The sequence below is a fragment of the Crocodylus siamensis genome, chromosome 4 (assembly GCF_052110815.1).
Source record: "Crocodylus siamensis isolate JL-2025a chromosome 4, ASM5211081v1, whole genome shotgun sequence".
Classification (NCBI taxonomy): domain Eukaryota; kingdom Metazoa; phylum Chordata; order Crocodylia; family Crocodylidae; genus Crocodylus; species Crocodylus siamensis.
The window spans coordinates 13,366,405-13,388,969 of record NC_143398.1 but is presented as its reverse complement, the minus strand read 5'-3'; the positions used below and the strand labels follow the sequence as shown (position 1 = coordinate 13,388,969).

The following is a 22,565-nucleotide window of genomic DNA, read 5'->3' as shown; positions in this document are numbered from 1 at the left end:
TGATTCATTTGGAGAAGTGAAATGGTTTGTGGGTTAACACAAAGGACAGGGTGTCATGAAATCTGGGTTGTATTCCCAGATCCATCTGGTATTTAGTCTTAGTCATGTAAATTAATCTCTTTGCCTCAGTTTCTTCATCTGTTCCATGTGGATGATGATGTCACCTCACAGAGGGAAAGTGAGCCTTAATTAAAGAAATGGGTTAATTTAAAAATCAGACACCTGCGCAAAACAGTCTACCTATTGCTAACCTCTGTGATAACTGATTACGATAATTATTTCTCCTGTGTTATCAGCCAGTCAGTTTCCCTTTTTATTTGTGTGCCTTTCTCTCAGCAAGACGGGAGAAAAACAGAACAGAAATAGAAAAGCACTGCTGTAAAATAACAAATTGGCAAGTCAGCATGAAATTCATTTTTTGCAAGGACTAGATTTCAAGTTGACTGCACCCCTTTATTGTTCCCCGCCTGTCTTGAGTATGGCTGGTTGTGAAGAATAGTAGACTGTCACCAAAAAAATGAACAGATGAAAGTTTGCTTGTTTTTTTTTTTAATTTCAAAGTGTTCAAAATTCTCCCATTTCCCCTCGCTTGCACTTTTTTGAATTTTTAAAATACTGGTTTTGTTAAAGCTTTGTGTTGAGAAGGTTCTCCCAAACATCCTCAGAATGGCTTCTGAGAATGTATTTACTTTAAATAGCCAATGTCTTCAAGATTTCTTTTTACCTTTCAAGGGAAATCAAACTTTCCATTAAAATATTTTTTTAAATGACACCTTTTTTGATAGATAGGGGGAAAAAGTTTTTTGACCAGTATTAGCTATGATCAGACAGAAGTGACTATATAGGGTATCAACACAGACTCTGATTACAGCAAATTAAAGCATAGTAACTGTTTCATGTGTCCATGTGAAAGTGAAAGGTAAACCCAAGTAACTTAGCCCTGGCTGAAATTGGGCTAAATTGCTGCATTTTGCTTCCACTTACTGTGAAATGGAAGTGGATATACAACACAGATATCACAAAGCAGCTGACGGGCAGTAAGTCCACCCCGCACCCATCCCACCAAATAACTTATTCTAATTTGTTCACCTGTCTTTGCCCCACTAGAAACAGAATACTTCGGATTATATTTAGCTTAATGTAAAATTCCTGGTAGAAAAAAAAAAGTACTATTATTCTAGCTACTTCTGACCTTGGCGCAAGAACCAGTTTGGTCTCAGAGGGGTACCACTATGGAAGAAGAACATTTTATGCCCAGGCACACTTTGTTCATTTTATTTCATTTTAATTCCATTGTTGTTATCCCTCCTTATCTGAGAAAAGTAGTAGCGATCTCTGCAAGGTGGATAGTAATCTGAGTTCTGTAAGCCTTACCCTAAGGTTTTGGCTACACACTGTGTGTCTGTCTCTCTCTAACTGCGGATGAGTGCCCAGCCTACCATTGAACAGTCAAGAGTAGCCTAGCGCACCTCTCTCAATGTTTGATTCAGCCTAAAGGTGTCCCTCAGGTGTTGACAAGAAAGTCTGTTCCTTCTGTACATGCACACGAGGTCTTCTGTGCTGTCCATGCTCTTCCCATCCCTGTTGGGGTACACAGCCTTGATGCTATCCCGCATCTGCCACACGGGTAATCCCATTCTACAGTGGAGGCCTTCGGGACACTCATTTGTCCCTAGCTAACTGGCCAAAGAAGTCTTTACTGGGCCTCAAAGCCTATAAAGGACCACCCCTGAGTTGGGGCTCTGTGGGTTTGCTCATCAATGAAGAAAGTGTCAATGGAGTTCCTCCCATGCTACGGGGAGAAGAGCTGGGGAAGGCCATACTTCAGGCCGAACCGCATTTTCTACTGGTTTCTCCCTAAAAGATGTGGTACATCTCCAGCCCTCGCTGTCTGGTGTTGCAACAAGGAAAGGCCTACCCAGACTCATCCCCCTGCTCCTCAAGATGAACCTCCCCAATGGGATTAGTGTAGGCCTACCCGAGCTGTAACACCTCTTGTATTTCAGCAGAGGGGTGGACCTTTCTGAAGGATGATGAGCTTATTTCCATGCACTCTCCACACCGCTCTGGGACTCCCACACAGACAGCTGGGTGGTTTGCTTTGTTTCCCCACAGAGCATGCCCAGGCTCACCTGTCTCCTCAATAAATTAACCTGTGACAGCACCGGGACACCTGAGGTTTGAGCACCTTGCACGGCTGTCTGACAGGACTGTCTGGCCACAATCCTCCAGCCCACAGTTCAGTGCTGAGCAGCTGGTCTCCCAGCTTGTGCCCATATTCCACCCTTTGCTGCCTGCAAAGAGCGTGAGTTATGGACGCACCAGCTCAGTTTCATTTGCCTGTGTAGTAGATCAGAGTCCCGCTGGCATGCACTTTCTTAGTCTAATGAATGGAGGATTTATTGGGCTGACTCCTTGGGAACGCCAAGGTCTGCGTTTCTCGCTCTCTAGCTCTTTCTTAGATCCTTTAAGCACAGTCTGTGTGAAAATCAGATACTCTAGAGAAGTAATTTGTGCAAAGCCAAATTCCCCCTCCTCCTACCCCCACACTCCCACTCTGTCCCTCCATTATTCAAGGGATTGCCTGGGAAACTAATGAAAGAATGAGATGGAAAATAAAGCCAGTCAGTTGTCTCTGAAGTTAAACATTTTTTGTAAGGGTTAACTGGAAACATCTTGTGGCTAATGCAGCTAACTTGGAGGTATTCCCAGTTTGAAATATACTGCACTGTGGAACTCAGCTTTTTATATGATTTATCTCCTAAATTGTTTACAGGTCAGCCCATCTGTATCCAGTTCCATGAATTAGGTGCTGCTTACAATTGATTGCGTTCCATGTTTCTGAGCGAGTTGCCTATAGTTTCCATGTTGTTGGTTCAGACACTCGGTATCTGATAATCCCAAAAAGACAGTTCATCAGACTATTATAGAGCACAAATGAGGTGTTGGGGGGCTAGCTTGGGGGATACGGAGCCTTTCACCTCTAGGTCTTCTGACTACAATCCTGACCACATTAGGCATGCCTGATGGTGGGTAGAAGCCGATGGCTTTGGTGGCCAGGGTGAAATGAGCAGATCATCTTGGTCTGGTTCCTAGACTCCTGATGTAGAAGTGTGTTTGCCACGTAGAGGCAAAGGCAACCTTGTTGGCTGTCCTCAGCAAGGCCAAGGGCTGCGTTGTCTGAGCACAAAATGGAACGGTGCGGGAGAAACTTACAGCCACTGCATATCCCTTACTGAATGGGGGAGGCAACCTCGTGACAGATGATGAGGAAACGGCTGAAGTACTCAATGACTTTTCCACCTTGGTCTTCACAGGCAAGGTCAGCTCCTAACCTACTGCGCCGCGCGGCACAGTTTGGGGAGAAGATGAGCAGCCCTCAGTGGTGAAAGGGACTATTTAGAAAAGCTGGATGTATACAATCCATGGGGCCAGACACAATGCATCCGAGGGTGCTGAGGGAGTTGCAAAGCCACTGACCGTTATCTTTGGGAACTCCTGGCAATCAGGGGAGGTCCCAGATACCTGGGAAAGGGCAAATATAGTGACCATCTTTAAGGAGCAGAAGAAGGAAGATCCAGGGAACTACAGACCAGTCAGCCTCACCTCAGTCCCTGGAACAATCATGGAGCAGATCCTCAAGGAATCTATTTCTAAGCACCTGGAGGAGAAGAAAGTGATTGGGAACAGTCAACTTGGATTCCCCAAGGGCATGTTATGCCTGACCAACCTGATTGCCTTCTATGGTGAGAAGACAGGCTCTGTGGGTGTGGGGAAATCACTGGATGTGATATACCTTGACTTTAGCAAGGCTTTTGATATGGTCTCCCACAACATTGTTGTGAGCAAGTTAAGAAAGTGTTGGTTGGTTTGATGAATGGACTATAAGGTGGATAGAAAGCTGGCTGGATTGTTGGGCCCAATAGGTAGTGATCAATGGCTTAATGTCTAGGTGGCAGCTGGTATCAAGTGAAGTGCCCCAGGGGTCAATCCTGGGGCCAGTTTTGTTCAATATCTTCATCAATGACCTGGAAGATGGTGTAGAGCGCAGCCTCAGCAAGTTCGCAGATGACACCAAGCTGGGGGTAGTAGCAGATAAACTGGAGGGGAGAGCTAGGATTCAAAGTGACATAACCAAATTTGAGGATTGGGCCAAAAGAAATCTCATCAGATTCAACAAGGACAAGTACAAAGTCCTGCACTTAGGATGGAAGAATCCCATGCACCAGGACAGGCTTGGGACCAACTGAGTAGGCAGCAGCTCTGCAGAAAATGACCTGGGGGTTACAGTGGCAATATCTTGGATATGAGTCAACAGTGTGCCCTTGCTGCCAAGAAGGCTAACAGCATACTGGACTGCATTGGTAGGAGCATTGCCAGCAAATCAAGGAAAGTAATTATTCCACTCTATTCAGCACTGGTGAGGACACATCTGGAGTATTGTGTCCGGCTTTGGGCTCCCCACTACAGAAAGGATGTGGAAAAATTGGAGAGAGTGCAGGAGAGAGCAACAAAAATGGCTCAAGGGCTGGGGGACATGACTTCTGGGGAGAGGCTGGGGGGACTGGGCATATTTAGTCTGCAGAGGAAAAGACTGAGAGGGGATTTGATAATAGCTTTCAGCTAGCTGGAAAGAGGATGGAGCTAGACTGTTCTCAGTGATGGCAGGTGACAGAACAAAGAAGAACAGTCTCAAGTTGAATCAAAGGAAGTTTAGGTTGGAAAAGCTTTCTCACTAGGAGGGTGGTGAAGCACTGGAACAGGTTACCTAGAGATAATGTAACCAGAGTGCCGCATGCCTCTAACACCGCACAGAAACTTGATGAGCAAGGAGCACAGCCTTGCTCCTGACTTTACACCTGAGGTGGTGGGCTCTCCAGCCTTGGAGCTTTTAAAGGCCTTGTTTGACAAAGCCCTGGCTGGAATGATCTAGTTGAGGATGGTCTTGCTTTGAGCAGAGAGTTGGACTAGATGAGCTCCTGAGGCCCCTTCCAACCCTAATTTTCTCTATTTCTATATCAAATACCTGTTCTGTAGTTATTGCAGAGAGGCTCAGGTGCCTCGCTAATCCTCCCGTAATCAGATACAAGTCCAGTGACTTTGGTAGGACCTGCATAGGCTTACACCAGGGCTGAATTTGGTCCTTTCTCCACAGTGCTGTCAAATTATATTCACTAACAGTAAGAGACAGCTTCATCCAGTGATGTACTTGAGAGCAAAAAGAACAGTACTCCGTTCCTGGCCCTGCCGTTAACTTAGTTTGTAGCCTTGGACAAGTCATATAAGGTAAACTGTCAAGTCCACAGGACTTTCAGTGAGATCTGGACTACTTACAGCGCAAGTCACTTTTGACACTTGGACTTCAGCTGCATATTTTTAGAAAGAGTTTTAATAACTAATTCCCACTGAAATCTTTTTTGCCTCTCAAAGAGCATGGGCTGCGGGATATGAAACTGGGGTGAGGCACCTTGAAATCAGTTACTGTGAAAATCTGTACAAAGTTGCTTTTGAAATTGTTACCCTGCGCCTCTTTTACCTCACTTCTACCATCTGTACCACAGGTATAATGACATCCCTTTCAGATGCAGACTGTTATATAAGCATGGCTATTATTTCATTAAGTGACGTTCCCTCTCACCCCCTTAGCATTAGTTAATGCGGTTCTAGGAGATGCAATATTTATTAAGCTTTGCTGAAATCACTGGAAATGCTCCTGTAACAGCTCTCACAGTTTGATGGCACCAGCAGTCTCATCATCATGTCCTGTGTAAATCGTTTTAATGCTTTAATCTTTGCTAACAGCAAGAAAGGAATTGTCCACACTGTTCCCTTCTCATGGGGCATCGTGTTGTTCCCTAGCTTTGTTATCGGAAAGCAATAAAAGGAAATTGGCATGTTGTTGTTTTTCGGAGCTGTGTGCTAGATGCTTCGTTCTGCATATTTTAAGTTAAATATTTGGGTTACTGTTCCTTTTTTTGGGTTCTGCCATGATAGAAAGTAGCTTGAGAAAGAACCGGCTCCCGTCTGCTTCTAATCATTGTGATAGCTGCAAGCTCTGCTGAGTTGAGACTAAACGTTTGCTGTTTAGCTTTATTGTTTGGGTATTGACAGCTCTAGAGACCTTGTGGAGTTATGGAAGCTCCTTGAAGACAAATGTTATTACTGCTCCTGAACTGTACTAGGATTTTAAAGGAGCTATGAGCAGGAGGTGACGCTTGGAAAAACTATGGGGTAATTTAATTTCGGATCCTTATGGGCACGTGCAGGAAGAGAATGGATCAGTGGTGTTGGCGTGGGACTGAGAGTCACTGCCATGAATATGGCATATGTAGACAGTAGTGGTCTACCCGCCGGGCTCAGCATGGGCTGATCATTTACTCTTCTCAGACAAGTCTTGCACTGAGCTCCCACCTATGCCTAGACTGTTACTGCTAACCACGTTAGCTTGGATGGCAACAACCTGTGGTCACTAGGGGGTTTGGTTTCCATTTTGCTGGGTGATTTTAGGCAGTGTTTGCACATTGGTGAAATGGGGATAAAACACTTCCCAGCCTCTTGGTTAAGTGATGTTGAGTTTTGGGGCAGTTGGAGTATGAGTACCAATGATTGCTACTGTTTATCAGGTGGGAACTGATACACCATTCTCTGCTGTTCCTGCTGACTGACTTCCTTAAGTCTGGCAACACAAAGTCTCTAGAAAAGAATACCGACTCCTAAACCAAGCTTCCCCAATGCTTTACTAGTCCCCGTGTTCCCCGTTATTCCTGGCCCCCCAACATGCCTCTTCCAGAGCCCTGCGTCCCTGAGTTCTGGGTTCCCCCATTTCTGGGCATCCATAAGATCCCAAAATTGAAGCCTTTCAAAGTCAGTGACCATGTTAAAAATGTTGGTCTTTGTTCTTCCTTGGGAACCTCTTACCATGTTGTAGGCTGTAAGATTGTGTGTGCTGCCTCTTAAAATCTGATGTGGGAAGGTTTGAGGCAAGACCTCAGGAGGGAGGAGCAGTGCAACGTCAGGAGCTCCTCGCTCATCGAGTTTCTGTGCAGTGTTAGAGGCATGCGGCACTCTGGTTACATTATCTCCGATACGGTGTTTCGTAGTTCTCGGCTGTGGCCCCTCAGGAATTTGTTTGCAGGCTACTTGCCTTGTCTCTACTTAAGGGTAGTAAAGAGGAAGCAGGGGACAGGAGGGCAGGACTCAGGGACAGGGAACTACGGGATTGCTGCTGGCAGACTTTCCAAGCATGTGGTTGTAACACCTGGTTGGGCTCCAAGCATGGGCAAGGAAAGTCAAGCAAGGTAGTGAGCAGGGTTGAGACCGTGGTGAGAGTCAGCATTGCTTCCCAGGTCATGCTGGAGTGCCACCAAGAATGGAGCTAAGGGGGTTTCAGTGAAGATGGCCAATGTGTGTGGGCTTTAAGGTGACTTTTATGTCACCCTGAACTCTCGGCGGAGTCTCAAGTTTTCTCATTGCCTCCTGGCAGATGCAGTGGTCCTTATCTTCAGGCCATAAAAGAATCAGGCTCTGCACCTAGGCCCAAAGGGAGCTCCTTCCTACACCAACCTGCTACTGTCTCTGCTCCGAGTATTGGTATCGCAAATATTGAATCATGAAAATGAAAAGTCAGGAGTGCTTAAAGCTTCCTGCTTCAGCATTTCCTTTGTTCCTCTCTGGCAAGACTTTGCCCTATATTTAGGCTTTGGCAAGCTAAAGGAGGGTGTCAAGCCTTTTTAAGGGGCTGATGGGGTATGCTGTAGTGATGTAATTATATGTAGATCCACTGCTTCTTCCTTCAGCTTGGAGAAAAGAATGGACAAATGTCAAGCCACCGCACCTTGGAGACCAAGGGCGATAGCCTGAAACCCAGGCTCCATTTGTGTGCGCCTCGGTTCCCCATCTGTGTAATGGGCGCAATAAGAGTTCTTTAACTGACTGCAGTGTTCTGAGGATAAATACTTTACAGACGGTGAGGTGCTCATTTACTGTAGAGGGGGAGGGGTATTGAAGGTCCCCAGAGATGACTCCAGTTTTTACGAAGTGGGGAAGGGCACAGTATTATTTCTCCTCATCTTGCCTTTGCAATACTTGGCCCCTTTATGTGGGCTTTGTGCAAAAAGGAAGAAAACTGGGGCTCTGGTGCCCTCATATTTGTAGGCAAACAGAATGGAGCGGAAATGAGAAAGCTGCAGCGCTGGGCAGAGGGAACCTTACCTGCCAGCAAAGTTGTGCTGCCCCATGTGAAACAAAGCACTTTGCATTTGGAAGCCCCGGGTCTCTGTTCCTGTTCGTTTAACACAAAGCCATGCTCTTCTATCATGGACCACGCCCTGGCTCTGGGTGCATGTGGAGGGAGATCGTGCCAGGACAGGATGATTTACTTTCAAAGGATGGTGTGTGGTACAGAGGTGGGTGGGGGAAATTGCTTCAGGGCTTTTCCAATAGCTGCTTAAGCAAGGGCCAAGTCCATTGGATTGGCACATACCTGTGCTGGAACAAGCCTGAGCAGACACCTGCGTGGTGAGTGAGCTCCGGAGACAGCGTCATGTCTCTTCTCCATTGGTTTTGATAAGAGATGGGCTGCGGGAAGTGGCATTTCAATTCAGTTTAGAATAGGGTTCACATTCAAAGTTTGAGACCCGGGCTGAGGTTCAGATACTGAGCTCTCCTGAGCTATTCTGGCAAGGTCTCCATTTCTGCCCCATTTGCCCCTGCCCTGAATGCCAGGAACCTTTGAAGATCAGCTCTTCCCAAGAGCCCCCCACTACCTGCAGTCAAAGAGGTGCTGCAAACCCTCTCGTTTAGGATTCAGCTGAAACCAAACCTGCTGGAGGGTGGACGTGCATCACACCCATTTCCAAAACAGTAAATGTAAAGGTCTCCAAAACAGTAAATGTAAAGGTCTGGGTCTTCTAAGTCTATCAATTCTAGAGAGAAAGCATTTGTCCCTAGTAAGTCAAGTGCCCACAATGCTCAGAAAGCTGTTGTGCCCACCTGTTAGACATGCTTCTTCCATTGCCCGACTATAGCTGCTGCGAGCAACCTGTTTGGGAGAGAGTCTTGATTAGGCCTTGTCTCATGGCCCCATGCCAGTGTAGCCCCACTGCCTGTGGGTCACAAAGGTACTTGAGTGGGGTCTCCCAGCCTGATCAGCAGTAAGACCTGAGCATAACCCTGGGGCTGGCTCTGTAACCAGGCCAGTTGTGTTGCTTGGGGACACAACGCAATATCAAGCCGTTGGCTGAGAGACGTTAGGAAAACGTGAACAGAGAAACCCTGAACTGGCTGCTTATGGACCTATCTACTCATGCCTCTTGAGCTGGGGTATCTTTCCCTCAGATTGCCACGTCCCCTTCCAAGGGTCTGTCCCTGATTTCTTTCGCCCTATGCACCGGGGTGGGCCATTGGTGGCAGAGGACAGTGAAGAAGGAAAGGGAGCAGACAAACTCCTCCATACCTTCCTGAGATAAGGGGCCAGGCTGAACACACAGCTGGTGCCTGCTTTGCCTTGCTGCTGCCTCTGTGTCCTCTAGTTCCCTGGCCAAACCAGGGACATCAGTCACACAGGCAGCGTGAGGCCCCTGGCTGCCATCTGCACCCCACCGGTGGCCCCTAGCAGTCAGCAGCGAGGATCCCTTAGGTATCTGTTTTAACAGAAGCAGCAGCAGCCGGGGCAGAGTAGAAATACCCCAGAGCAAGTCTGGCTGCAGCTAGATGTGCTGAGATATCTGATAATGCCCAAGCTCATAATCACGGGGGACAGAGCCATCGTGGCAGTGTTTATGCATGAAAACAGTACAGCCCTGGTAACACTCTACTTATGGACTATGTCTGCAAGTGCTTTACAAAGGTGGGCCATTATTTTCGCAAGGAGGGAAACTGAGGCACTGAGCCGTACCTTGAGTTATGCAGTCACCCACCAGAGAGATGAGACCAAAACCCCGGTCTGCTGGCTCAGTCCAGTGCTAGTGCCGCTACAAAGTCCTAATCAGAAAAGCGCTGAAGAAATCAATCGCTATTTAAACCCATTCACTGCTCGAAGAATCTATGCTGTAATTCTGGGGAGGATACATTGTAATTTTCTTACATAGCAAAAATTGATTTCCTGCTTTACCTGCGAAAGTCTCCCCAGCCTTCGATGCAAGCAGCCTCTCTGTAGCGGAAAATAAATCGGAGAATTTAGAAAAACAAAAGAAAAAAACCCGATTCACATGTTTTCTTCCTTGCCTCAAAATAGCCCTGTTTCTGGAAAGCATTTCCCGATAAGGTTGTTATGAAATGCTTGACAACAGCAACTGCTCGGCGGTTACTTTGTAGGAGTCACTCTTGTCCCCAAAGGGAAACGGTGAGAAACACGTGTGGAAGTTCCCTTACTAAGAAAAGGCAAAGTAAGCCTGCAGGAGGTTGGAGCAGTAACCCCAGCAGTTGTGGCTATAAACTGGAGCAGTTTGGACTGAGACTCTGTTCCTTTTCACGTGGGTTTAGTTCTGGTCTATCCACAGTCTTATATACATCGAAGCATGTTGCTTGTTTTAATATCAGAGCAAACCCTGGAGTACACAGATATAAGGTGCCTTATTCTAGCATTACTTATCCCAGGATGGGACAAGTAATGCTAGAATAAGGCACCTTATATCTGCATTATACAGTCGTGCTAAGTTATACCCCTACAACTGCATCCTCCGCTGGGAAGCTGTGGTCTACAGAAGAACAAAAACTGGCTGTGTGTGGACCCACCGAGCAGATATAGACCCGTGGTGCTGCACATAAGAGCTGCCATTTACTGGGTCAGACCATAGGTGCGTCTTTCCCAGTATCTCGTGTCTCCCAGTGGCAGGCAGCGGATGCTGAAAGGGAGAGGGAACTGGGGATGACCGGGGTTTTTTCCACTGTTCCTCTCTCACTTGCACCCTCCAGTATTCAGGGTCTACTGCACCTTTTAAAGAAGGCTGCACCTTTCCGGTAAGGCTGGGGCTGCTTTCCCAGCTGAGTCGGGGCCTCCAAAGCCAGGGTTTTCTTTGGACTTGGGCTCCTGGAATTTGTTTCCTCCTCTTCCTTTTCCTTAGGCATTTTCACCAACTCAGCACAGCTCCTTCCTGCTGCCGGCATAATTCAAGACATAACTTTGTCTTGACAACATATGCCAGAAAGGAAATGGCAAGATTAACAAAGCCCTGCTGCTTCCTCTCCAATTCTCCTGATTAGCATTTATTCTTATTATATATTTGGTATGTAAAGGTGAGTGCGTGGTTAGGAGAAATCCCCCCCCGCCTCTTCCTCAGGTCTGGCACTAGCGGGAAACCCAGATGTTCGCAGGCAGAGCTCAGCAGATCCCCAGATGAATCGACTTGCCTGCCGCTCTCGAGGGTTCATATGTTTCACATGACCCAGCATCAGTCACCGATGCCCCCCCCTTTTCCTGCCTCCCTCTTCCCCCCCTTGCCCTGCCCGATTCCTGCGCCCTTCCCACCCCACCCCGCGCAGAGCCAACCTCCTTTCAATGCAAGCGTGTTTTTGTCTGCACGTGAGCCGTTAGTAGAAGAAGCGCGGGGGGGAAGGCTGGAGGAGAAAGGAAAACGTGCAGAAGGCCTGTTGGCTTTCCAGCTGCTCCCAGGCTCCTCTGATGGCATGCTCTGTCGGTGTGAGCGCTCCTCCCAGTGTTGCACGCGGGGGGGGTGTTGGGTTGGGGTGTTTCTGATCCCCCACCCCCTTACTCCGGCTCCGAGCCGTTGAGGATGGATGTTGCAGCCGTGCGCTCTGGACCACAGCCAGTGTCTGCCTGAGAGACCGTTAGCCGGGCGATGGGATGTGGTAGCAGTGTGGAGCTCCTTACAGACACAGGCGCGCACACACACACAGAGGGAGGGGAAAGGAGGGGAGAAAAGGGCCGTGCCTGAAATCTAGCAAACCACAGAGGAGGAGGTACAGAGAAATGGATGCTGCCTGTTAGGCCAAAGGCCTGCTCACGCTGGATTTAATGGGATGCTTTTTCCTGTGGACAGTCTGGTTAAAATCTGAAGCGCTGCTGCGGCTGCTGAGGTGAAGGAAAAAGGTAACGAGTGCCTTTTGTTTTCAGATGTGGGGCAAGCGGGGCATTGATTGTGCAGCATATTTGCAAGGCTGGGGGCAGAAGTGCACAAAATCAAGCTCTTTTCTCTCTTACCATGTGGACTTGGTTTAATGCATATAGATATAGATATAGATATAGATATAGGTATATCTCTGTGTGTGTGTGCCATAGGCAAGTTCCTCCACGCCCCCTGCCTCCATTTATTTGCAATGGAGAAGAGGCAGAAATGTCTGTGGCATTTGAAAAGGAAGAAAGCAAATGACTATGGGAACAGTGATGGATGCATGGGAGAGGGGAAGGGGTGCAGGCAGCGAGGGGCACGTTTGCAGACCCAGCTACACGCTTCCATTGACGGCTAAGATGGACTGTTCTTATACCTACCAAATGGCTGCAGCAAGTTTAATGCCGAGCTGGGGTTTTGCTCTTGCGAAGCCCCTGGAATATTTTTCACTTCCCCGGCGCACCTTTTTCCTAGCTCGTTGCAGAAAAGTTACCGCATCTGAAGTCTGGAAGAGACAAATAAATGGCCCCCGTTTCTCTAATCCACGTCGGTGTATCTGCCTGCATTGCAAATGTGTGTATGCCGGGAGGGTGTCTGGATGGCTTTGTTAGCATGTTCGCTGCTGGGAGGGTGTTAGCGAAGTAGATACGAGCATCTATGTAAAACCTCAAGGAGAGACAATTGTTTCTAATAATAGCTCTGGCAGCGGTGTAGTAATACATGCACTCAGACTCTTGTGTGATACAGCAATCCTCGCTCGGAGACAGGCCAGGTTGCGGGGAAATTTGAACCGTAATCCTGAAAACCTTGTCCTGAGCAAAGTAAAAGCAGCGGAGCCGAGATTTCTTTTCACGAGCAGGGGTGTATTGTGCATGTGTGTGCTCCAGATGCCACTTCAGGGCTCGCTGCTGAGCTTTTATTTAAAGTGCATTTCATTTGCAAGCTCCTGAACCTCACTCTACTCTCCCTTGTGCCCATTTCATGCCAGTGGTGCTCCACTGGCGTCAGTCCACTTCAGTATTTACACCAGTAGGATTTGTGGACCCCCTCCCAGCCAAGGCTGTCAATGAAGGTGTCTCATGCATGGACCAGAGGAGGGAGATGTCTGGAGTATCTGTCTGGGCCAGTTTTGCCTGCCTATAACTGAATCCTGGAAATCCCAAATATTTCAGTGGTGCTAAAGCAGACTGATTCCCTTTCATGGGGTGGGGGTGGCAGAGGGCCCACAAGGAGCGAACACCAGGTGAACGCTATTTGAATGCGCTGCTGCTAGCCCTGGCAACGCTGTTATACGTTGGCTCCGAATTGCTGCTCAGAGCTACTTGTTCTAACCTTTCTGGCACTGGTTCCCAGAAGTGGATCCTCCATAAAAGATACGTAGCAAGTCATATTTTGGAGAAGAGACACGGTGCAGAGAGGCTGAAGTAGACCAGCTGAGGATCAGCCCCCGATGTTGCAACCAACTGCAGTTCATGCTTTCCAAGTAACCCTTTAATAAATTCTTCTTTTAATGCTACTAAGGCTGCATAGCCAATTAACTCTTTTTAAGTCACCTTTAGGAGCCATTTGGCTTAGGATCCCACCTTGAGGTGCAACGTAATCACCTACCTCCCCTGCACAAAGCAGCCTTGAGGGACTGATTTGGTTACCACTCAGATTCCTCTCCCCTCCCAAACTCAGCCGTGCCAGGAACAAGCCCAGAGTGGCGCATCTCCGACTGTAGATTGGCTTGTGGCAGAAGAGGAGAAGCCACCTGCGGCACACCTGCAGCAGGCAAGTCGGCTCGTTCTCCAGCACCAGACCTAGGGCTTACTGAAGTGCAACGCCTTTAGGGAGCGCCGTGGCAGAAGTCTTTGGTGGCTCCATAGTGGTTGCTTCCTGGCATTAGGGTATGTTGCAATGCCAGGAGGTCCAACTCCCCCTGTACAGCAACTGTGAACTGTGTTTTCTACCAAGCAAGAGATTGTAAGGGAACAACAACATTTGCTGATAGTTGCTCCTTACTCTGCAAGTGTCCCTGTTGGAGTCAACTTCGTCTCTGAAGTAAGGTCTGGTCCCCTATGAATGCAAAATCAATCCTCCTTTCCCCAGTCAGATTCTTGTGCTAGAAACATTATACTGGGATCATCATAAATACCTGGAGGGGAACACGAGTGGATCATTCTTGGACTTGGGAACTATGATACACTTTGTTTTTGGATAGATGTCTCGTGGTACTGTTCTGGCCATGTGCTCTGAGGCTGTTAATAAAGAATGAAAATATACAGCTAGTGCAGTCGATCATTTAGGGCTTGACTGAGCACTCATTGAAATCAACAGGAACCTTTCCATCGACATCTGTGGCCATTGAGTCAAACCTTTAACAGTGAGAAGGGACAGGCAGGCAGTCAGAAGCGGAGAGGAAAGGAGCAATGTCCAGGAGGAGTGGTAGGAAGGAAGTGTCATGGCGTACATGAGGAAGAAGCAAGAGTTTGAAGGGTTCAGCATTAGCAGTGCTTTCTGAAGGTGCAGTGTGGTCCTATGACCCCATCAGTTTTCATAAGCAAGTATTGAAACCTAGGACTGGAGGGGTCAGAAACGTCATCTTGTCCAACCCCACCAGACCAGTTCAGGATTGACCATTCCCTGGACCATCACGGAAACCTGAGCACTTTCATTTTGGATCCTGCATGGGCTTGCTGGCCACCAAGCAGCTGGTGGGATGGGCAGGCAGTAAAGATGGTGATTTAGGAGACAAATAGACTGCAGCACTTTGTGTTTTCCGGTGCTGTTAAAGAGTTGCTGCGCTTCACTGTAGGGGTGGCAAGGTTTAAGTGATGGGGAGTAAAATGACCCTTGCCTCCTTTACCTGCTTCTCAAGGATGTTGTATGACTTGATTAAGCAATATTCATAAATCTACTGAGCAAGTGAAACACGTGTATATACATGTAAAGTGTCTTATTGCAGTGTGCCCTGCCTAGTCCAGAAGGTGAACGGCAGTGGATGTAGCAGTGCAACATACCTAAAACAATCATCATAAACCATGTTGGACCATGTAAGCCCTTCCTGGAGGCTGTTACTCTAACAATACATAAGTGCTTTCTGACCATGTATGTTGAGCTTGCCAATCTACAAGGCTCAGATCCTTTGCCTAGATTTTTCCTTCTTAGAAACTCTCTTAATAAAATAAATCCAGTCTTATTTGTGTTTCCTGGCCACATGGGCTCCAGCATGGCTATAGACATACCACACACACTGCAACATTGTCAGTGCCCTGTCTGTCTCAACTGAAATATTTAGCACCGGCACAGCCAGGAACTGCTATGCAGATAGCAGACAAACAAAAACTCGGACCCTAACCCTTTTGGACTGCAGTTCTATAAGACGAGTCTCCTGCAGAAAACTGCCATGACAAGCGTGCTGCTTTCAAGATCAGCACAAAATCCTGCAGGGAAAAATCTTTGCAAGAGCACTGTCAATTAAGTTTCCTAAATCCTCAAGCTAAACAGCCGCTCCAGCCCTCATTCTTAGCATGTGCCTGCCCTTTGGGACACAACTGAGCACCTCTTCCCTTTGTATCCCCCCAGCCACTGCCGTTACTGCACCTTCTGCTCTCATGTTCAGGGGTGCGTAGATGATGCTTTTCCCATATAGGGTTAACGATCCATTTTGCCCTTGGTCACTCTACTAAGCATCCCTAGGGTGCCCATCGCTCTTGTTTCCAGCTGCCACGTTTGTACTTCGGTACCCAGAGAGGGAGTAAAACCCTTAATTTTCAAATGACACACTCGCTATAGAGGACAAGGGTGGCTGAGAGAGAGTTGTAAGAGGATACTGTGCTTGGGTTACACACGCGCACAGCCCGCAGTGATGAAGCATGCTGGAACAGCAGCAAATTGGCAAGGCTGCTCCTCCAGCCTCTTGTGATTCTGAACTTGTTCTTTTAGTTTTTTATTCTTAACAAAAAAATAGAAACCAAACCGACCGATGCTAAAGTGGCTTAGACCCCCTGGGAAACTCTGCAGCCCTGAAGGTGACAGGGCAACACAAGGCTTCCACTTGGACTTGCACGGCGGTACCAAATAGGAGGGGGGGCGGGGAGAAGTGGACCGGAGTGAGCGGGTGAGAGTTGAGAAGCATCTGGGAAGCATTAGGAAGCCAGCCTGCTTCGAACACGCTGTGAGAGTCACAGGACGCTGCTGGGGATTGGTTTTTCTGCAGCAGCTTTTGGAAATGCAGCCCTCTCCAGGGCCCTACACTCAGGGGTGGAACATGTCAGGGCAGCGGAGGGCAGGATTTAACCCATAGTTTCAAATAGTATCTTATCCTACATAGTAACATAGTAGTGTTACTACGCGGCGTTATAGAGCGGCTGTGCTGCACTCTGGAGGCTCATGCGTTTCACTGGTGGGTAAAGTGATTCGTGAATAGAGAAATGCAAAATCCCACTATGTATGACGGGGGGGGGGATGTAGGCATGCAGGCCGTCTCATAAACAGTCGTCTAACCCACGGTGTAACTGGTAGAGTTTGTGCCCAGTGCTGCACTTTCCCCAATGGGTTTTGTGCAGAATGGAGGCAGAGGGGCTTAAACCTCTGCCCACGCAAAGTGAAGACAAGACAGGACATGCTGTGAGAGGAGGCCAGCGTCCACGGTAGCTCTTTCCTGACCACACACCTGCTGATTGCTTTGGCAAGTGAGGACTCAGAGGCCTTAATTCAGCAGCAGCTGCAGAGCCAGAGAGGGTTAACCTGGCTCCTGATGGGAACACACAACACCTCTCATAGCAGTGGCATCTTCCTCAAAGAGCAGGAGTGAGCAGTGCCTGGAGCCCTGAGTATCTGTGCCTCTGTTGTGGCACCCTTTCCCCCATTCATGGAGCTCCCCCGTCACCCGCCCCAAGTTACTCTGCTGCTTCTCACCATCACCATCAAATGCAAGGGCTCTGCCAGCTCTAGGAGCTGTTCGCCACACAGGGGTGGTGAAAATGGGGAGAAGGTAGGTCCGTCACCCCAAGACTTCTCCTCCCCGAGCACTGGAACGTGTGTGTGCAGAGAGGTGGCATATTCTGCACCGAGACCCCTGGAAGATTTTGAGCATGCCATAAAGGCATAGCGTGTCCTGGACTGCCCTCCGGGGCTGTGCAGCCAGGCCCCATCCCAACTGAGCGCTGTCTCTCATTGCATCAGAGAGAGCGAGGTCCAGGACAAAACCGAGCAAGAAATTACAGAACCAAACTTGACAGCATTAAGCTTGTCATTAGTAATGCCTGCAAGCCTCTGAGGGTGAATCAGCAGTTCTCAATTCCCGTATGCCCTGCATGGCTCCCTCTCCTTCCTGTACAGCTCTCTTCTGTATATGAGGTGTAGGTCCCCAGCTGTTGTAGATGGGCATGGAAACTCTGACATCTATTCAGCTTGCACTGACTGATGCCAAGTGAGGATCTCATTCTGAGCCTGAAATATGTATTAGTGGTAGTGAGTAAGAGCGAGCCCAAGTTCTCCAATGAAATATATTTTTCCATTTGAAAATACTACTTTGTGGGCAGCGAAAGCTTCTGTAGGTCTGTGTCAGTTGTGACAATATTTTATTTAAGAACTGACGGGGGTAAAAAGTGTTTTGGTCAGGTTGAAACATGAAGAATGCTTTGTGTTTTGGAATAAAATGTCTTGTACACCCAAATGATTTTTTTGGTATAAAAACATTGATTTGGGGGGGAAACACTTTTTTGTTTGGTTTTTTATGCCGATTTGGAACAGATACATTTTGAAATATCCAAAGTTCCCATGAAATCAAAATTCAAGTCCTGAACAGCTCCATTCCTGCAGTTACAGGAATGGCTGCCACACTGCTTACCTCCACGAAGGTTTGAGGATGCAGAAGTTATTGTTATCCAGGAGAGCACTGTGAGGGCTATTTGGGGACTGAAATCTCAATTTGTCCTTCAAGAATCATTTGCATATACTTGTCCCTCTGCTTCCTCAGAGTCGCCTTGGGCGCATCTACATGCAAAGTTTACTGCGGAGTTGCCTAATTAGCTCCACAGTAAAATCTCAGCATCTACACATGCACCCCTATTAGGCCTCAGGAAACTAATTAACTCCTCCACAGGTTAGTATTTGTAAATACAAGTACTGTGCTGCAGTGGAGCTGTTTAGCGCACAGAGTGACGCACATGTAGACACTGTCCCGACTGGCTGGGGCACAAGGTGCTTCAGCGTGGGGGCTGCCTGCTTGTGCCCCAGCCAGTCCCTCCACAGCATGTTGAGATGGGTCAGAGCAGCCCCAGGCTGGCAGGCTGATCCCCCAGACTCCCTGCCATCAAGAGCTGTTCCCAAGCCAGCTCAATGTGCTGTGGGCCCAGGCACATGTTGAAACGCAGCGCCCCAGAGCAATAAACGCCAGTGCAATATGCACCAGAGTTTATTGCTACGTGCAGATAGCACATGGCATTTTTGATCATTTTCCTATAAGCCACATTGATTTTTCTCCCAGTAGATCATATCGATTTCAGTTGCAAAGAGCAGGTGTGACGTGCACTCAGATGTGGTCATTTTCACCCCCCGCTCTTTCAAAGCAGCCTCATTTTTGTCTGTCCACAGCCTTTGTTGCAGTAGGGCCTTAACCAAGAGCAGGACCCATTGTGCTAGGTGCTGTACACATACATCATGCAAAACTGTCCCTGCTCCAAAGTTTGTGCGGTCAGAACAGACTGCTCAAAAGGAGGTTTGGAGAGGTGACAGACGGGTGACAGCTGTCTGAGGTCACACAGCCTCTCAGTGATAGGGCAGAGATCCATCCTGTCCAGCATCTTACCCCTCAGATCCCAGTGCCTCTCGGGGTGAAATTACATGTTACACTTAGACCATACTAAATCTGTTGAAAGTTAAGTGGTGTTAAAGTTGGAACATGCTGCGAGCAGTTGCATGGTAAGGGTTAGTGCTGTCTCTTGCACAGCTCTGACTTGCACCTAGAGGGCTGGTGAGCAGGGCTTTAGCTAGGAGCCAGGGCACTTGGGCTGTATCCCTGCTGGTGTGTGGTGGGGAAGGAGTTGGGAGTGATGCATCCTGGGATGCTGAAGGACTGCAAATTGCTCATTTTATCTCCATGGAGCAGACTGAAGTTACCCTAACAAAAGCCTGATAGCACAGCCCAGAGTTAAGAAAGGTAACTTTGAGATGCTCAGAGGGCACTTGGCACGAGTTAATGAGCTTTAACATATGCACGCTTGTGTTTTGAGTGCCCTTAGTATGGGGTAAGTGTTACATGTAACCACCCTCTGCGCTTGCAGCTTTGAATACTAGCTATCATATCAGGAATGATGCTGAAGTTTTGGGGGAGAAAGTAACATCTGGTACAAAGTACGCAGCAGAACGCAGATGCACCCAACATCCACTCGGCCAGCCAGCCAGGCTGAGACTGCAAGACCCTTTGGAAACCCCCCCTTCCCAAACCCAAGCAATGTATTACTTTTTGTTTGTGCTGCATTAACCCCCAGATGAGGGTATTAACCCCCATTTATAGACCCAAACCCTGTCTAGTCCCTGCTTCAAAGAACTTGCAATAGAAGGGATGAGAGCTGATGAGTACACTGCAAAAGGTATGTTCTTCAAAGGGTAGCAAAGTCAGGTTAAAATAGTCATGACAACAAAACAACTTGGGTTTTAATTCAGGAGCCCTGGGTTGAAATTGTCCACCTCTTGTCACTGAACTAGACTGTAAGGTCTTTGTGGCTGGGACCATCTTTTAACTACATGAGTGTTAAGTATTTAGCACAAGCACACTTCGATTCTTCATTGTGGTCTCTACCATTGCTGTGATGTAAATGAATAATTCATCACGAATCCCTTACATATGCAATAAAGGCAATCAATATACTGTCCTTGGTCCATGCACTTCACTTCCATCAGCCTGGCTAACATATGGTCTCCCATTACCAGTGCACTCAGGAAAGAGAGAAGAAAGGGTTTGGTGGCATTTCTTCTTTTTGTGGAGATGGAGGCAGGGGAGGGCAGGCATGTTGATCAAGTGCCTTCAAAGACAGCTGAAGATCCTTCCTGAAGATTGGTATAAGCAGTGTGTCATCTTTGCAAGCAGGAGTCACAAACAGCTGAGCACTGCAGCAGGCTCAAGAGTGAAGTCCATGTTCCCTCTATTAGCAGGATCTGCAGTCAGCTCTAGGCAGAAGCTGATCTATTAGGTCTATTAGACTGTACAATAGTCTCCCAAGGGAAGTGATGGAAGCCCCATCACTTGACTCATTTAAAACTAGTCTGAACAAAGCAGTAGCAACATGTACTGCAGGGAACAATCTTGGTCTGGCAGGAGGTGGAGCAGATAGACCGACAGTATTGATTGTTCATTTAGTTATTATTTATTCCATTTCTATAGCACTTATCATCTCTAGGTGCATCCAATAATGACATTAACAGTGCAGACCTGGTATAGGAGCCACAAATACTTCCCAGATTCAACCAAGAAAAAAGACTGCAAGATCTGGGTGGGTGACAGCACTTTGCCCTGGCTTAACACTTGAGCGCTTAAACTCTGGAGCTGGACGTTTGTTTAAAGTTTGTCTTGGTGAATGGAGGCCTAGACAGCAAGAAGTTACGTGAACAAGTTGGAAGGAACATTTTCAATTGTCCCACTGACTTGTCAAGATCTGAAGTAAGCAGGATGTGAGAAGTTTGACCACCAGATCTTTGGGCAGATCTAGGCTAAGAAAGTAGATTGTGGTGAAACATGCATTGGCTATTCATGGTCAACCCCAGATCAAGAGTGATAGCCATAGCCAGCTGAAATGTCTGGAAATCTCTGCACTGGTATTCTAAAACCGGGCTTTGTTATAATACGTGAGTTGACACTTCTTTTTGAGTGCATCCTGCTTCTTTCCACCCAAGAGAATTTTGCCTTCCACCGTTTAGGAAGATGAAACTCTAGGCCCAAATCCATCTCTTTTAATCCCCCTTTTCCCAGAGTGGAACTCACAAACTTGAGTTAGGTGCTAAATTCATTTTGTTCCCAAGACTGCTTGTGCATTATATCAATGGTTCAGAGTGCAAAATCCATAAACGGTCCCTGAATCTTACATTCCCCTGTCCACTGTAGCTTGGCCTCAGGTGAAGGAGAAGGAAGTGACTGTATGCCAAGCTAGCCTGTAGCCTGTTGGGGAAGGCACTTTCTTGTGGGCTAGGAAATGTAGCCTTGAACCTTCCTGGGCTGAGGAGGGCATTGAACCTGGCTCTCCTGCTTCCTTGGTAAATACTCTAACCTGAAAGGCTGGCATGTAAAAAGCAGATGCCACCACTTTGCCCTCCTCCAGCCATATGTTATCCTGGACTTGGCCCTGGCAGCTGTGCTTTGTGCTGCCATTGTCATGGGTGTGTGCAGGTGTGTGTGCACGTGCGTGTGTGCGAATCACGATCTGATTTTTATTGGACAGGGCCCTTCGGAGAATTTAGGCACAGGGATGAGCTATGTAGGTACGTGGTAGCAGTTCTGGGCATCTACAACAGCTACATTTTAGGAGCCTGCATAACTTTTCTGAGCAAATCTTAAGCACCAATGGCCTCTCAAGCACCTAAGCAATGAGGTGAAGTTTTTATGTATTGCTGACTTGGACTTAAATGCCTAACTTCTGTCTGTGCTTCATGTGGATTTGGCCCTCAGTTTTAGGTTCAGAGAGACATGAACTTCACAGGCAGCAACCTATTTTATCCCATGTACCATATGATGAAGTAAGTTGTTGTCTAGGGAAGCTCATGTCAGAGAATCACAGAAAATTAGGGCTGGAAGGGACCTCTGGAGGTCATGTAGTCCAACCCCCTGCTGAAAGCAGGACCATCCTCAACTAGATCATCCCAGCCAAAGCTTTGTCCAGCCAGGTCTTAAAAACCTCCAAGGATGGAGACTCCACCACCTTTCTGGGTAATTTTCCTAGGGAGAAAATTCTTCCTAATATCCAACCTAAACTCCCCTTGCTTCAACTTGAGCCCATTGCTCCTTGTTCTATCATCTGCCACCACTGAGAACAGTCCAGCTCAGCTCCATCCTGTTTTAAACTCCTCTTCAGGTAGTTGAAGGCTGCTATTAAATCCCCCTTGTTTTCTCTTCTCTAGACTAAATCAACCCAATACCTTCAGCTTCTCCTCATAAGTTATGTGCTCCAGCCATTTTTGTTGCCCTCTCCTGGACTGTCTCCAATTTTTCCTCTGACCAGTTGGTCTCTAAGGCAGCGACTCTCAACCAGGGGCCCTTGCAATCCATTCAAGGGTGCATCAGGATGCCACACAATATTGGCACCATGGGTGTGCAAACACAATTCACAAGATAAACCCATTGGGAGGCGTTGAAAAGGAATCCGGTGTCAGAAATATTCTGAGCGGCATGGGCTTTCTGAACAGAAGAATTGCTCTAGTAATCATAAGTGAGCAAAAGTAAGAGCCGCAATTTTCCAAGGGGGACCTTCTGTTTAAGGCATGGTGCCTTGAGCCTGATTAGGGGTGCCTAAAAAGGTT

The 22,565-nt window shown here is 47.6% G+C and overlaps 1 protein-coding gene and 1 long non-coding RNA gene across 7 annotated transcripts in view; one reads left to right on the top strand and one right to left on the bottom strand.

The window, feature by feature from the left end:
• The window catches only part of FRMD4A (FERM domain containing 4A), a 272,648-nt gene that overhangs the window by 72,865 nt on the left and 177,218 nt on the right, over positions 1-22,565 (top strand). The window contains exon 1 of one of the 6 annotated variants that reach the window (XM_090041832.1): positions 11,560-12,049. The exons of the other annotated variants lie outside the window; for them this stretch is intronic. The gene's annotated coding sequence lies outside the window, so the exon portion shown is untranslated. Of the gene's footprint in view, positions 1-11,559; positions 12,050-22,565 lie in introns of those variants that run through there. 6 annotated transcript variants of the gene reach the window in all.
• Positions 10,012-11,614, bottom strand: LOC149865498 (uncharacterized). The gene is made up of 3 exons (XR_016441710.1): positions 11,489-11,614; positions 10,934-11,126; positions 10,012-10,150 (listed from the first exon to the last, which is right to left on the bottom strand). It is a non-coding gene; the product is annotated as an uncharacterized LOC149865498 (long non-coding RNA).